We start from the raw sequence: 17578 nt of genomic DNA on the forward strand, positions 1-17578 counted from the left end.
AAAAAGTCTCTTTGCAGATACATTTAAGCATCTTGAGATACAGATATTATATCTTGGATTACCTGATGGGCCCAAAATGTCATTACAATTAGCCTTATATAAAAGAGGCAGATGGAGAAGGCAATGGCAACCCACTCCAGTACTCTTGCCTGGAAAATCCCATGGACGGAGGAGCCTGGTAGGCTGCAGTCCATGGGGTCGCTAAGAGTCAGGCATGACTAAGCGACTTCATTTTCACCTTTCACTTTCATGCATTGGAGAAGGAAATGGCAACCCACTGCAGTATTCTTGCCTGGAGAATCCCAGGGACAGAGGAACCTAGTGGTCTGCCGTCTATGGGGTCACACAGAGTCGGACACGACTGAAGCGACTTAGCAGCAGCAGCAGCAAGAGAGGGGGAGAGAGAGAAGACTCAGAAAGAAGAGAAGGAGATGTGACAATGGAAATATAGATTGGGACAATGCAGACAGCCAAGGAGTGCTAGCAGTTGGAAAATACAAGACAGATTCTCTCCTACAGATTCTGGAGATATAGCTGTCATATAGCTATATGTCAAGGACATATAGCTGTCCTTGCTTTTAGCCCGGTGAGCCTGTTTTTGAACTTTTAGCTTCCAGAACTGTAAGAAAATAAATTTCTGGTGTTTCAAGTCACTAACTTTGTCATAATTTGTTATAGTAGTCAGATAAATGAATACACGTTCTTACAATGTTTCTGAACTTGACCATATGGTGCAGGTAAGAAGACAAATGAGGCAATGATCTTGATGGTGAAAAGTGGGAGTAAGGTCGATATGATAGGCTGGCAGTGGCGTGAACAGCTATATGATAGGTAAGCTACTTTCATTTCCCACTGACCAGTAAGAAGCCAGGACAGTTTTAAAGTAGGGGACTGGTACTATTAACTTTGTCCTTGAGAGATGGAGAGTCTGGAATTAAGGACACTGACTAATGATATTGTTACTCTGATAAGAGTTTGAACTGTACTGAGGAGGAGAGTTTTGAATTTAAGACATTTTCCTGAAGTGGAATTGGAGCAATTTGGTAATTACATCATTTTTGAGTCATGTTATCATTCTGGGATCAACACTAGGAACAATTCCCTAGTAATGGTTTCTGCTTAGAAAGTTTGGGCTTTTTCTACTTAAATCATAGAAATTCTTCTGAAAAACGATTTGAGTATTATTTTTTTTTTTTTTTTAATTTTATTTTATTTTTAAACTTTACATAACTGTATTAGATTTGCCAAATATCAAAATGAGTATTATTTTGAAATTATTTACCAGAGACAATTTATTTTTAAAATGTGACTCTGAAAAATCATTCTCATTCTTTTTTCTTTTTTAAACTTTTTATTTGTGTTGGGGTATAGCTGATTAACAAACAATGTTGTGATAGTTTCAGGTGAACAGCATCATTCTCATATTTTTGATAGGTTTTTTTTAAGTGTGAATAAATCAGCCCAGAAATTTATACCACACACTACTTCCATTAATCAAAATCTATTAATTAATATAATGATTTAATTTTCAGTTAAGTTCAGTCACTCAGTCGTGTCTGACTCTTTGCGACCTCATGAATTGCAGCATGACAGGCCTCCCTGTCCATCACCAAATCCCAGAGTTCACCCAAACTCATGTCCATCGAGTCAGTGATGTGATCTAGCCATCTCATCTTCCGTCGTCCCCTTTTCCTTCTTCCCCCAATCCCTCCCAGCATCACAGTCTTTTCCACTGAGTCAAATCTTCACATGAGATGGCCAAAGTATTGGAGTTTCAGTTTCAGCATCATTCCATCCAAAGAACACCCAAGGCTGATCTCCTTTGGAATGGACTGGCTGGATCTCCTTGCAGCCCAAAGGACTCTCAAGAATCTTCTCCAACACCATAGTTCAAAAGCATCAATTTTTCAGCACTCAGCTTTCTTTACAGTCCAACTCTCACATCCATACATGACTACTGGAAAAACCATAGCTTTGACTAGATGGACCTTTGTTGGCAAAGTAATGTCCCTGCTTTTGAATATGCTGTCTAGGTTGGTCATAACTTTCCTTCCAAGGAGTAAGCGTCTTTTAATTTCATGGCTACAATCATCATCTGCAGTGATTTTGGAGTCCCCCCAAAAATAAAGTCTGACACTGTTTCCACTGTTTCCCCATCTATTTCCCATGAAGTGATGGGACCAGATACCATGATCTTAGTTTTCTGAATGTTGAGCTTTAAGCCAACTTTTTCACTCTCCTCTTTCACTTTCATCAAGAGGCTTTTTAGTTTCTCTTCACTTTCTGCCATAAGGGTGGTGTCATCTGCATATCTGAGGTTATTGATATTTCTCCAATCTTGATTCCTACTTGTACTTCTTCCAGCCCAGTGTTTCTCATGATGTACTCTGCATATAAGTTAAATAAGCAGGGTGACAATATACAGCCTTGATGTACTCCTTTTCCTATTTGGAACCAGTCTGTTGTTCCATGTCCAGTTCTAACTGTTGCTTCCTGACCTGCATACAAATTTCTCAAGAGGCAGGTCAGGTGGTCTGGTATTCCCATCTCTTTCAGAATTTTCCACAGTTTATTGTGATCCACACAGTCAAAGGCTTTGGCATAGTTAATAAAGCAGAAGAAGATGTTTTTCTGGAACTCTCTTGCTTTTTCCATGATCCAGCGGATGTTGGCAACTTGATCTCTGGTTCCTCTGCCTTTTCTAAAACCAGCTTGAACTTCTGGAATTTCACGGTTCACATATTGCTGAAGCCTGGCTTGGAGAATTTTGAGCATTACTTTACTAGCGTGTGAGATGAGTGCAATTGTGCAGTAGTTTGAGCATTCTTTGGCATTGCCTTTCTTTGGGATTGGAATGAAAACTTACCTTTTCCAGTCCTGTGGCCACTGCCAGTGATCTCAAATATCACTTGAATGATGAATCAAATTATTGTGAATGTACATAACCATCTTTTCAAGAATTAAATCCCAGAGGAAAAGATAAGATTTAATAAATAGCATTCTGGATTATGTTGTTGGAATAATTTTCCTAATAATAAAATAAGCTAGTCATATTAGAAAGTAATGAGGTTTTAGTGCTCATTCTGATGAATAAGTTCAATTCTTACACAAATGGAGCAAATAAACATAGAGTCACTTTCAGGTTGATCTGTACTATTAATAATTACTACCCAAGGCTGATTCATGTTGCTGTATGGCAAAAACCAGCATAATATTGTAAAGTAACTAGTCTTCAATTAAAATAAATTAATTAAAGTTCTAAGAGAAGAAAAAAATAATTACTTTGTAAAAGGTTAATAAATGTCAAGTAAAAGCAGATATGCCCTGCTAAGCTGCTAAGTCACTTCAGTCGTGTCCGACTCTGTGCAACATCATAGACGGCAGCCCACCAGGCTCCCCAGTCTCTGGGATTCTCCAGGAAAGAACACTGGAGTGGGTTGCCATTTCCTTTAGGTAGATATGCCCTACCTAAAGGTTAAGATGAAAACAGTTAAAGTGAAAAAAAAAAAAAGTGCAGATGATTACATTTATTGACTGACCCTGACAGAAAATAGACAATTCTGGAATGATTGATAATTAAATTTCAATCAGGCATCTTTAACTTCTAAAAATGAAGGTTATTTCAGGGACCCACCAAACTCATTCTGTCAACTAATGTATTTCTGTCCCCTTGTTTTCTAAGGATCATCAAAATCAGTGGCTAGTTTTCTTTATAAGTATCTTCATGATATATGTTGTGTTAGTGGAGCTGATATCCACACAAGGCACAGGCGTAGGGGACAGGACCTCAAGTGTTACTCTCGTCTCCAAAATCCCCCATCAGTACTTTATGACGTGGTCCTGCTGTTTTCTTGATCTTCCCCTCATTACTTCAAAATCACATCCTCTAGCTGGTTAGCAACGTGTAGTACTCCATTCTTTTGACTGTTCCCAGAACACCCTGTCCCTTCTTCAAATGGCAGCCAATTCCTGTTCCTGCCTTAGGACACATTCATGTCCTCTCTTCTGAGAAGCACATCTGATCCTTCCAGGTGAGATTCCTTTGTAATGGCATTGACAACAGTGTGCCGGCATTGTGGAGTTACTCATTCTTCTCCCTTGCTTAGCTGTAAGGCTCTTTGGGGGTGGGACACAGGAACTGACTCATGAAGTTTATATTCAGTACTTGGCACAGAGTGTGTGCTCCATAGCAGATGCTGTTCAAATTCCTGCTGAATAAATACATAGATTTTTCAGGGATAGAGGTTACTTAGTGACAGAAGGCTAGATGGGTAGGTTTTTTTGTTATCTTTGACTGAAATCTGCATTTTGTATCCTGGTGTTATAAGAATACCATTTATTTATTAACTTTCAGTTGGCATTAGCTGAATATTCTTTTTCTTTCCTGAAATACTCAGAAAATAATCATATGTAGATGTGTAGTTTGCTCTATACCAACCTATGAAACCAGACTTGTTTAGATTTTTCTCACCTGATACGTCATTCTAGAATTACTATTTTAAAAATTCATAAATAGGAAAGTCATGTTTTTAATGACACTGAACAGCTTTCAGTGGTCACCTGTGTTTCTTTCTTCTTTTATTTATTTTTTCTTAGCACAGAATAACAACTTTAATAAATGTATCAGTCTCCTCTAGATATAAACATTTACTGTACTAGAATATACACAATTTTTGGAGGTGCCTGGCTGTAAAATACCCTTTTTTTGAAATAAGCTTTATTTATGTCTGAAGATAAGTGTAATGGAGAGTGATTCATGAGAACTCAAATTACACTTAATTTGTTTTAATAGCAAACAAGAAAACTCCACTTTTTTTGTACACCATAAATTTTCTTGCATGTTCATGTCTTAGACAGAACCTACCTAAAGATTGGAGCTATGTACATATATAGCAGAGATCAAAGAGACCCCAGGTCACCCACCTGTCTCTAGATAATAGAAATTGCACACAGGTACAGAAGATGTAAGAGAACTTGATGCAAAGTTAAAAGCAGAGGAAGAGCTGAAAATGATCTAAAGGTTTAATAGTTTCTCCAGCTCACACACAGATATATAAGCAGAAAATAAAGATGGTGAAGAAAAACTTTCATGCAATCTTTTACTGGATGCTAAACTATGCAAATGTGATATCTAGAAAAGCAAGCTTAAAAATAAAAACAAAGAAAGTAATCAAATGTGATATCTAGAAAAGCAAGCTTAAAAATAAAAACAAAGAAAGTAATAATTGAACAGAACTATCAATGGCTGCACATCTTTATAAATTTAGTCTAGGCAAGTTTACTAAGCAAACATAAAAAAACAAGACAACAACCCTCAGTGGAAAAATAGTCAGATCTTTTTACAATGTATTCTCTAAAAGGCCAACATTTTAAAAAAGTATGAGACATGCAAAGAAATAAGAGAATATGAAGCTTCTTAGGGAAAAAAGTAATGAATAGAAACTATTTCTGAATGTCTTCAGATGTTGGATTTAGCATAGAAAGAGTTAAAAACACCTTTTATAAATATGTTCAAAGAAACTGTATTTAAAGAATTAAGGGAAAGTATGATGATAATCATTCAGTGAATAAAAAATCCAGTAAAGACATGAAAACTATTTCTAAAATATAGAACCAAATGAAATTTTGTAATTGAAAGGTACAATGATGGAAATGAAAAATTTACTAGAGGGGCTCAGCAGAAAACTTGAATGCAGGAAGACTGAAGATAGATAAATAGAAATTATCCAAATAGAAAAATAGAGAAAAAAAAAATCAACACAGTCTCAGGGACATGTTCAGTTCAGTTCAGTTCAGTCTCTCAGTCGTGTCCTACTCTTTGCAACCCTGTGGACTGCAGCAAGCTAGGCTTCTATGTCTATCACCAACTCCCAGAGATTTCTCAAACTCATGTCCATTAGGTCGGTGATGCCATCAAACCACCTCATCCTCTGTCAGCCCCTTCTCCTCCTGTCTTCAATCTTTCCAAGCATCAGGGTCTGTTCAATAAGTCAGTTCTTCACATCAGGTGGCCAAAGTATTGGAGTTTCAGCTTCAGCATTAGTCATTCCAATGAATGTTCAGGACTGATTTCCTTTAGGATTGATTGGATTGATCTCCTTGCGGTCCAAGGGACTCTCAAGAGTTTTCTCCAACATCACAATTCTCCACCCCCCCTCACCCGTGTTGATTCTCCATTCTCTTATTTATTTATTTTTTAAAATATAAATTTATTTATTTTAATTGGAGGCTAATTACTTTACAATATTGTATTGGTTTTGCCATACATTGACATGAATCTGCCATGGGTGTACACGTGTTTCCCATCCTGAACCCCCACTCCCACCTCCCTCCCCATACCATCCCTCTGGGTCATACCAGTGCACCAGCCCCGAGCATCCTGTATTCTGCATCAAACCTAGACTGGCTATTCATTTCACATATGATAATATACGTGTTTCAATGCCATTCTTCCAAATGATTCCACCTTTTCCCTCTCCCACAGAGTCCAGAAGACTGTTCTATACATCTGTGTCTCTTTTGCTCTCTCGCATACAGGGTTATCATTACCATTTTTCTAAATTCCATATATATGTGCTAGTATACTGTGTTGGTGTTTTTTTTTTTCTGGCTTACTTCACTCTGTGTAATAGGCTCCCGTTTCATCCACCTCATTAGAACTGATTCAAATGTATTTTTTTTAATGGCTTAGTAATATTCCATTGTGTAAATGTTCCACAGCTTTCTTATCCATTCATCTGCTGATGGACATCTAGGTTGCTTCCATGTCCTGGCTATTATAAATACTGCTGCGATGAACATTGGGCTACATGTGTCTCTTTCAATTCTGGTTTCCTCGGTGAGTATGCCCAGCAGTGGGATTGCTGGGTCATATTGAAGTTCTATTTCCAGTTTTTAAAGGAATCTCCATACTGTTCTCCATAGTGGCTGTACTAGTTTGCATTCCCACCAACAGTGTAAGAGGGTTCCCTTTTCTCCACACTCTCTCCAGCATTTATTGCTTGTAGACTTTTGGATAGCAGCCATTCTGACTGGTGTGAAAGGGTACCTCATTGTGGTTTTGATTTGCATTTATCTGATAATGAGTGATGTTGAGCACCTTTCCATGTATTTGTTAGCCATCTGTATGTCTTCTTTGGAGAAATGTCTGTTTAGTTCTTTGGTCTATTTTTTGATTGGGTCGTTTATTTTTCTGGAATTGAGCTGCAGGAGTTCCTTATATATTTTTGAGATTAGTTGTTTGTCAGTTGCTTCATTTGCTATTATTTTCTCCCATTCTGAAGACTGTCTTTTCACCTTGCTTATAGTTTCCTTTGTTGTGCAGAAGCTTTTAATTTTATAGGCCCCATTTTTTTAATTTTGCTTTTATTTCCAATATTCTGGGAGGTGGGTCATAGAGGATCCTGCTGTGGTTTGTATAGGAGAGTGCTTTGCCTATGTTCTCCTCTAGGAGTTTTATAGTTTCTGGCCTTATGTTTAGATCTTTAATCCATTTTGAGTTTATTTTTGTGTATGGTGTTAGAAAGTGTTCTAGTTTCATTCTTTAACAAGTGGTTGACCAGTTTTCCCAGTACCACTTGTTAAAGAGATTATTCTTTCTCCATTGTATATTCTTGCCTCCTTTGTCAAAGATAAGGTGTCCATAGGTACGTGGATTTATCTCTGGGCTTCCTATTTTATTCTATTGATCTATATTCCTGTCTTTGTGCCAGTACCATACTATCTTGATGACTGTGGCTTTGTAGTAGAGCCTGATGTCAGGCAGGTTGATTCTTCCAGTTCCATTCTTCTTTCTCAAGACTGCTTTGGCTATTCAAGGTGTTTTGCATTTCCATACAAATTGTGAAATTATTTGCTCTAGTTCTGTGAAAAATACCATTGGTAGCTTGATAGGGATGACATTGAGTCTATGGATTGCTTTGCGTAGTATACTCATTTTCACTATATTGATTCTTCCGATCCATGAACACGGTATATTTTTCCATCTATTAGTGTCCTCTTTGATTTCTTTCACCAGTGTTTTATAGTTTTCTATATATAGGTCTTAATTTCTTTAGGTATATATATATTCCTAGTATTTTATTCTTTTCATTGCAATGGTGAATGGAATTGTTTCCTTAATTTCTCTTTCTGTTTTCTCATTATTAGTGTATAGGAATGCAAGGGATTTCTGCGTGTTGATTTTATATCGTGCCACTTTACTATATTCATTGATTAGCTCTAGTAATTTTCTGGTGGAATCTTTAGGGTTTTCTATGTACAGGATCATGTCATCTGCAAACAGTGAGAGTTTTACTTCTTCTTTTCCAATCTGGATTCCTTTGTCTGTTCTGATTGCTGTGGCCAAAACTTCCAAAACTATGTTGAATAGTAATGGTAACAGTGGGCACCTTTGTCTTGTTCCTGACTTTAGAGGAAATGCTTTCAATTTTTCACCATTGAGGATAATGTTTGCTGTGGGTTTGTCATATATAGCTTTTATTATGTTGAGGAATGTTCCTTCTATTGCTGCATTCTGGAAAGTATTTATCATAAACGGATGTTGAATTTTGTCAAAGGCTTTCTCTGCATCTATTGAGATAATCATATGGTTTTTATTTTTCAGTTTGTTAATGTGGTGTATTATATTGATTGATTTGTGGATATTGAAGAATCCTTGCATCCCTGGGATAGAGCCCACTTGGTCATGATGTATGATCTTTTTAATTTGTTGTTGGATTCTGACTGCTAGAATTTTGTTAAGGATTTTTGCATCTATGTTCTTCAGTGATATTGGCCTGTAGTTTTCTTTTTTTGTGGTATCTTTGTCAGATTTTGGTATTAGGGTGATGGTGGCCTCATAGAATGAGTTTGGAAATTTACCTTCCTCTGCCATTTTCTGGAAGAGTTTGAGTAGGATAGGTGTTAGCTCTTCTCTAAATTTTTGGTAGAATTCAGCTGTGAAGCCTTCTGGTCCTGGGCTTTTCTTTTCTGGAATATTTCTGATTACAGTTTCAATTTCCTTGCTTGTGATGGGTCTGTTAAGATTTTCTATTTCTTCCTGGTTCAGTTTTGGAAAGTTGCAATTTTCTAAGAATTTGTCCATTTCTTCCAAGTTGTCCATTTTATTGGCATATAATTGGTGATAGTAGTCTCTTATGATCCTTTGTATTTCTGTGTTGACTGTTGTCATCTCTCCATTTTCATTTCTAATTTTATTGATTTGATTTTTCTCCCTTTGTTTCTTGATGAGTCTGGCTAATGATTTGTCAATTTTATTTATCCTTTCAAAGAACCAGCTTTTGGCTTTGTTGATTTTTGCTAAGGTCTCTTTTGTTTATTTTGCATTTATTTCTGCCCTAATTTTTAAGATTTCTTTCCTTCAACTAACCCTGGGGTTCATAATGTCTTCCTTTTCTAGTTGCTTTAGTTGTAGAGTTAGATTATTTATTTGATTTTTTCTTGTTTCTTGAGGTAAGCCTGTATTGTTATGAACCTTCCCCTTAGCACTGCTTTTACAGTGTCCCACAGGTTTTGGGTTGTTGCAACACCACAATTCTAATGCATCAGTTCTTCAGTGCTCAGCTTTCTTTATGGTCCAACACTCACATCCATACATGACTACTGGAAAAACCATAGCCTTGACTAGATGGACCTTTGTTGGCAAATTAATGTCTCTGCTTTCTAATATGCTATCTAGGTTGGCCATAGCTTTCCTTTCAAGGAGTTAGCATCTTTCAATTTCATGGATGCCGTCATCATCTGCAGTGATTTTGGAGCCCCACCCATATAAAGTCTGTCACTGTTTCCATTGTTTCCCCATCTATTTGCCATGAAGTGATGAGTCTGGATGCCATGATCTTAGTCTTCTGAATGTTGATTTTTAAGCTAACTTTTTCAATCTCCTCTTTCACTTTCATTAAGAGGCTCTTTAGTTCTTCTTCATTTTCTGCTATAAGAGTGGTGTCATCTGTGTATCTGAGTTTATTGATATTTATCCTGGCAATCTTGATTCCAGCTTATGCTTCATCTAACCCAGCATTTCACGTGATATATTCTGCATATAATTTAAATTAACAGGTTGATAATATATAGCCTTGATGTACTCCTTTTCCAGTTTGAACCAGTTCATTGTTTCGTGTCCAGTTCTAACTATTGCTTCCTGACCTGCATATAGGTTTCTCAAGAAGCAGATCAGGTGGTCTGGTATTCCCATCTCTTTCAGAATTTTTCACAGTTTATTGTGATCAACATAGTCAAAGGCTTTGTCATAGTCAATAAAGCAGAAATAGATGTTTTTCTGGAACTCTCTTGCTTTTTTGATGATCGAGTGGATGTTGGCAAGTTGATCTCTGGTTCCTCTGCCTTTTCTAAAACCAGCTTGAATATCTGGAAGTTCACGGTTCACGTATTACTGAAGCCTGTCTTAGAGAATTTTGAGCATTACTTTCCTAGCATGTGAGATGTGGTAGTTTGAACATTCTTTGGCACTGCCTTTCTTTGGGATTGGAATGAAAACTGACCTTTTCCAGTCCCGTGGCTACTGATGAGTTTTTCAAATTTGCTGGCATATTGAATGAAGCACTTTAAGAGCATCATCTTTTAAGATTTGAAATATCTCAACTGGAATTCCATAACCTCCACTAGCTTTGTTTTTAGTGATGCCTCCTGAGGACCACTTGACTTTGCATTCTAGAAGTTTGGCTCTAGGTGAGTGCTCACACTATTGTGGTTATCTGGGTCATGAAGATCTTTTCTGTGTAGTTATTCTGTGTGTTCTTGCCACCTCTTCTTAATATCAGACATGTGGGATAATATAATATAATAGCAAAAACATATGGGACAATATAATTCATAGAGACCTTTGTGTAATGAGTGTTACTAGGGAAATAGAAAAAGGGGGTAACAATTTTTGAAGAAAGTGGTTAAACTCTTCCAAAACTTTATGAAAAACATCAATTTACAAATCTGTGAAACTCAATAAATCTCATTGAGATTCAAACTCATGAAATCTCAAGTAGAATCAACAGAAAAGTATCCACATTTAGACATATAATATTCAAATATGTGGAGGCCAAAGCCAGAGAGAAAACCTTGAAAGTAGCAAGAAAAAACAACTTATCAGATACAAGGAAACAAGAGTATGATAGTTAGCTTATTTCTTATAAGATTTAATGGAGGCCAGAGGGCACTGGAATAAGATATTCACTTTGCTGAAAAAGCTGTCAACCAAGAATTCTATGCAAAGGATTTTAATTGCAACAATGAGAAATATTTACTTACCATAAAGGAAATCAGTAAAGGAGAAATTTGCTAACTAAGGTTCGTCTAGTCAAGGCTATGGTTTTTCCAGTCATCATATATGGATGTGAGAGATGGACTGTAAAGAAAGCTGAGCACCAAAGAATTGATGCTTTTGGACTGTGGTGTTGGAGAAGACTCTTGAGAGTCCCTTGGGCTGCAAGGAGATCCAACCAATCCATCCTAAAGGAAATCAGTCCTGAATATTCATTGGAAGGACTGATGCTTAAACTGAAGATTCAGTACTATGGCCACCTGATGTGAAATGTTGACTCATTTGAAAAGACCCTGATGCTGGGAAAGATTGAAGACAGAAAGAGAAGGGGATGCCAGAGCATGAGATGGTTGGATGACATCACCGACTCAATAGATTAAGTTTGGGTAAACTCCATGAGTTGGTGATAGACAGGGAGGCCTGGTGTGCTGCAGTCCATGGGGTCACAAAGAGTCGAACACGACTGAGTGACTGAACTGAACTGAAAGGAAAAAGAGGAAGAGTTCACCTATTGAAAGAGGAGGGTAAAGTTTGTCCTATTTGTGGAGGTTTGGTGGGACAAATATCTGTGAGTTATTTTCTTTTTTAAAATTTTTAATTGGAGGATAATTGCTTTACAATATTGTGTTGGCTTCTGCCATACATACGTTAACATGAATCAGTCATAGGTATACATATGTCTCCTCCCTCTTGAACCTCCATCCCACCTCCCACCACATCCCAACTCTTTATATTGTCATGCTGCTACTGCTGCTGCTAAGTCGCTTCAGTTGTGTCCGACTCTGTGCGACCTCATAGACGGCAGCCCACCAGGCTCCACCATCTCTGGGATTCTCTAGGAAAGAATACAGGAGTGGGTTGCCATTTCCTTCTCCAATGCATGAAAGTGAAAAGTCAAAGTGAAGTTTCTCAGTCGTGTTCAACTCTTAGCGACCCCATGAACTGCAGCCTACCAGGCTCCTCCGTCCATGGGATAGTCCAGGCAAGAGTACTGGAGTGGGGTGCCGTTGCCTCTATGTTGTCATAGAGCACCTAATTTGAGATCCCCACATCATACAGCAAATTTCCCCTGGCTATCTATTTTACATATGGTAATTTATATGTTTCTATGCTACTCACCCAATTCGTCCTACCCTTTCCTTTTCCTACTGTGTCCACGAGTCTGTTCTCAATGTCTGTGTCTCCATCTCCATTGCTGCCTTACAAATAGGATCATCAGTAACATTTTTGTAGATTTCATATATATGCATTAATATACAATATTTGTTTTACTCTTTCTGACTTACTTCAATCTGTATGACAGGCGCTATGTTCATCCACTTCATTCGGATTGACTCAAATGTGTTCTTTTTTATAGTATTGTTTCATTTTGTATATGTACCACAATTTTATTCATTTATCTGTCCATGGATCTAGGTTTCTTCCATGTCCTAGCTATTTTAAATAGTGTGGCTACAAACACTGGGGTACGTATGTCTCTTTTAATCATGGGTTTCTCAGGGTATATGCCTAGTAGAGGGATTGTTTTTAAGGAATCTTCATACTGTCTCCATGGTGGCTGTATCAATTTACATTCCCATAAAAAGGGCAAGAGGGTTTCCTTTTCTCCTCACCCTCTCCAGCATTTTTTGTTTGTAGATTTTTGATAAGGGTAATTCTGATTGGTGTGATCCATCATTGTAATTTTGATTTGCATTTCTCTAATAATGAGTGGTGTTTAACATCTTTTCAAAACTGTGGAAAATTCTGAAAGAGATGGGAATACCAGACCACCCGATCTGCCTCTTGAGAAATTTGTATGCAGGTGAGGAAGCAACAGTTAGAACTGGACATGGAACAACAGACTGGCTCCAAATAGGAAAAGGAGTTCGTCAAGGCTGTATATTGTCACCCTGTTTATTTAACTTATAATCAGAACATCATGAGAAATGCTGGGCTGGAAGAAACACAAGCTGGAATCAAGATTGCCAGGAGAAATATCAATAACCTCAGATATGCAGATGACACCACCCTTATGGCAGAAAGTGAAGAGGAACTCAAAGGCCTCTTGATGAAAGTGAAAGTGGAGAGTGAAAAAGTTGGCTTAAAGCTCAACATTCAGAAAACGAAGATCATGGCATCTGGTCCCATCACTTCATGGGAAGTAGATGGGGAAACAGTGGAAATAGTGTCAGACTTTATTTTTCTGGGCTCCAAAATCACTGCAGATGGTGACTGCAGCCATGAAACTAAAAGACGCTTACTCCTTGGAAGGAAAAGTTATGACCAACCTAGATAGCATATTCAAAAGCAGAGACGTTACTTTGCCAACAAAGGTCCGTCTAGTCAAGGCTATGGTTTTTCCTGTGGTCATGTATGGATGTGAGAGTTGGACTGTGAAGAAGGCTGAGCACCGAAGAATTGATGCTTTTGAACTGTGGTGTTGGAGAAGACTCTTGAGAGTCCCGTGGAGTACAAGGAAATCCAACCAGTCCATTCTGAAGGAGATCAGCCCTGGGATTTCTTTTGAAGGAATGATGCTGAAGCTGAAACTCCAGTACTTTGTCCACCTCATGCGAAGAGTTGACTCCTTGGAAAAGACTCTGATGCTGGGAGGGATTGGAGGCGGGAGGAGAAGGGGATGACAGAGGATGAGATGGCTGGATGGCATCACTGACTCGATGGACGTGAATCTCAGTGAACTCAGGGAGTTGGTGATGGACAGGGAAGCCTGGAGTGCTGCAATTCATGGGGTCGCAAAGAGTCAGACACGACTGAGCGACTGATCTGATCTGATCTGATGTGTTTATTGGCCATCTGTTTTCTTCAGAGAAATATATATTTAGGTCTTCTGCCCTTTTTTTGGTTTGGCTGTTTGTTTTCCTGATGTTAAGCTTTATGAATGCTTATAATCAGTTCAGTTCATTGGCTCAGTTGTCAGACTTTTTGCGACCCCATTAATTGCAACACACCAGGCCTCCCTGTCCATCATCAACCCCCGGAGTTCACCCAGACTCATGTCCATCGAGCTAGTGATGCCATCCAGCTATCTGATCCTCTGTTGTCCCCTTTTCCTCCTGCCCCCAATCCCTTCCAGCATCAGAGTCTTTTCCAATGAGTCAACTATTCGCATGAGGTGGCCAAAGTATTGAGTTTCAGCTTAAGCATCAATCCTTCCAAAAAACATCCAGGACTCATCTCCTTTAGAATGGACTGGCTGGATCTCCTTGCAGTCCAAGGGACTCTCAAGAGTCTTCTCCAACACCACAGCTCAAAAGCATCAATTCTTCAGTGCTCAGCTTTCTTCACAGTCCAACTCTCACATCCATACATGACTACTGGAAAAAGCATAGCCTTGACTAGACGGACCTTTGTTGGCAAAGTAATGTCTCTGGTTTTCAATATTCTATCTAGGTTCGTCATAACTTTTCTTTCAAGGAGTAAGCGTCTTTTAATTTCATGGCTGCAATCACCATCTGCAGTGATTTTGGAGCCCACAAAAATAAAGTCTGACACTGTTTCCACTGTTTCCCCATCTATTTCCCATGAAGTGATGGGACTGGATGCCATGATCTTCGTTTTCTGAATGCTGAGCTTTAAGCCAACTTTTTCACTCTCCTCTTTCACTTTCACCAAGAGGCTTTTTAGTTCCTCTTCACTTTCTGCCATAAGGGTGGTGTCATCTGCATATCTGAGGTTATTGATATTTCTCCTGGCAATCTTGATTCCAGCTTGTGTTTCTTCCAGCCCAGCGTTTCTCATAATGTACCCTGCATATAATTTAAATAAGCAGGGTGACAGCCTTGACATACTCCCTTTCCTATTTGGAACCAATCTATTGTTCCATGTCCAGTTATAACTGTTGCTTCTTGACCTGCATATAGGTTTCTCAAGAGGCAGGTCAGGTGGTCTGGTATTTCCATCTCTTTCAGAATTTTCCACAGTTTATTGTGATGGACCCAGTCAAAGGCTTTGGCATAGTCAATAAAGCAGAAATAGATGTTTTTCTGGAACTCTCTTGCTTTTTCAATGATCCAACGGATGTTGGCAATTGATCTCTAGTTCCTCTGCCTTTTCTAAAACCAGCTTGAACATCTGGAAGTTCACAGTTCACGAATGATTATATATTCTGAAGATTAATGCTTTGTCAGTTGTTTCATTAGCAATTATTTTATGACGTCTGAGGGATGTCTTTAAATCTTATTTATTGTTTCCTTGACTTCCCTGGTGGCTCAGATGGTAAAGCGTCTGCCTACAATGCAGGAGACCCAGGTTCAATCCCTGGGTCAGGAAGATCTCCTGGAGAAGAAAATGGTAACCCACTCCAGTATTCTTGCCTGGAAAATCCCATGGACCGAGAAGCCTTGTAGGCTACAGGCCATGGGCTCGCAAAGAGTCAGACATGACTAAGCGACTTCACTTTGCTGTGAAAAGGTTTTAGGTGTAATTAAATGTCATTTGCTTATTTTTGTTTTTAGTTCCATTACTCTAGAAAGAAAGTGAAAGTGAAGTCGTGTTTGACTCTTTGAGACCCCATGGACTGTAGCCTGCCAGGCTCCTCCACCCATGGGATTCTCCAGGCAAGAATACTGGAGTGGGTTGCCACTTCCTTCTCCAGTGGATCTTCCCTAAATAGCGATTGAACTTGTGTCTCCTCCACTGCAGGCAGACTCTTTACCGTCTGAGCCATCAGGGGCTCCTCATTACCCTAGGAGGTGGGTCAAAAAGATCTTACTGTGATGTATGTCAAAAAGTGTACTGCCTATGTTTATCTCTAAGAACTCTATATTCTGGCCTTACATTTAAGTATTTGATACATTTTGATTTTATTTTTGTGTACAGTGTTAGGAAGTTTTCCACTTTCATTCTTTTACACATAGCTGTTCAGCTTTCCCAGCACCACTTATTGAAGAGGCTGTTTTTTCTCCATTGTATATTCTTGCCTCTTTGCCAAAGATAAGGTGCTCATAGGTGTGTGGGTTTATCTCTGGGTTTTCCGTCTTGTTTTCTTGGTTTATAGTTCTATTTTTTTTTTTTTTATCAGTAACATACTGTAATGAGGACTGTAACTTTGTTGTTTAGTCTGAACCATTTTTCTTTCTCAAGATTTGCTTTGGCTATTCAGAATCTTTTGTGTTTCCATACAAATTGTGAAATTATTTGTTCTAGTTCTGTGAAAAATACCATTGGTAATTTGATATGGATTGCATTAAATCTGTATATTGCTTTGGGTAGTACTGTCATTTTCACAGTATTGTTTCTTCCAATCCAAGAATATGGTATATCTCTCCATATGTTTGTGTCATCTTTGATTTCTTCCATCATTGTCTTATAGTTTTCTGCATACAGATCTTTTGTCTCTTTAGATAGGTTTATTCCTAGGTAATTTATTCTTTTTGTTGTAATGGTGAATGGGATTTTCCCCTTAAGTTTTCTTTCTGATATTTCACTTAGTGCACAGAAATTCAAGGGATTTCTGTATATTAATTTTATATCATGAAAATGATATAAAACAGCATTTACTATGTTGTTTGATTAAGTCTAGTAATTTTCTGGTGGCCTCTTTAGGGTGGTTTGTCAATTTTGTTTATACTCTCAAAGAACCAGCTTTTAGATTTATTGATCTTTGCTATTGTTTCCTTCATTACTTTTTCATTTATTTTTGCTCTGATCTTTAGGATTTTTTTTCCTACTATCAACTTTGATTTTTTTTTTTTTTTGTTGTTGTTCTTTTTTAATTGCTTTAGGTGTAAGATTAGGTTGTTTACTTGATAGTGTTCAATTTTCTTGAGGTAGGCTTGCATTGCTGTAAACTTCCTTCTTAGACCTGCTTTTGCTGCATCCCACACGTTTTGCGTCGTTGTAGTTTTGCTGTCATTTCTAGGTAGTTTTTGATTTCCTTTTTGATGTCTTCAGTGATCCGGTGGTTATTTAGAAGCATGTTGTTTAGCCTCCATGCGTTTGTGTTTTTTTCCTGTAGTTGATATCTAGTCTTATAACATTGTGATCAGAAAAGATGCTTGATACAGTTTCTGTTTTCTTAAGTTTACCAAGGCTTAATTTGTGACCCAAGATGTGGTATATCCTGGAGAATGTTCCATAAGCACTTGAGAGAAAATTGTATTCTGCTGTTTGGAATGGGAAGTCCTGAAGGTATCAGTTAGGTCAATTTAATCTAATTTTCTGTCCTGATGATCTGTCCATTGGTGTAAGTGGGGTGTTAAAGTCCCCTACTACTATTGTGTTGCCATCGATTCCCCCTTTTATGATGTTAGTATTTACCTTATATATTGAGATTGCTCCTATGTTAGATGCATAAATGTT

General features: G+C 38.0%; 1 non-coding gene across 1 annotated transcript; it reads left to right on the forward strand.

Annotated features, from left to right (window-relative positions):
• The first annotated feature begins 15475 nt into the window (after positions 1-15475).
• On the forward strand, positions 15476-15548 carry TRNAC-ACA (transfer RNA cysteine (anticodon ACA)). The gene has a single exon. It is a non-coding gene; the product is annotated as a tRNA-Cys (tRNA).
• The last annotated feature ends 2030 nt before the right edge of the window (positions 15549-17578 follow it).

The sequence above is a fragment of the Bubalus kerabau genome, chromosome 9 (assembly GCF_029407905.1).
Source record: "Bubalus kerabau isolate K-KA32 ecotype Philippines breed swamp buffalo chromosome 9, PCC_UOA_SB_1v2, whole genome shotgun sequence".
In the NCBI taxonomy this organism is placed as follows: Eukaryota; Metazoa; Chordata; class Mammalia; order Artiodactyla; family Bovidae; genus Bubalus; species Bubalus kerabau.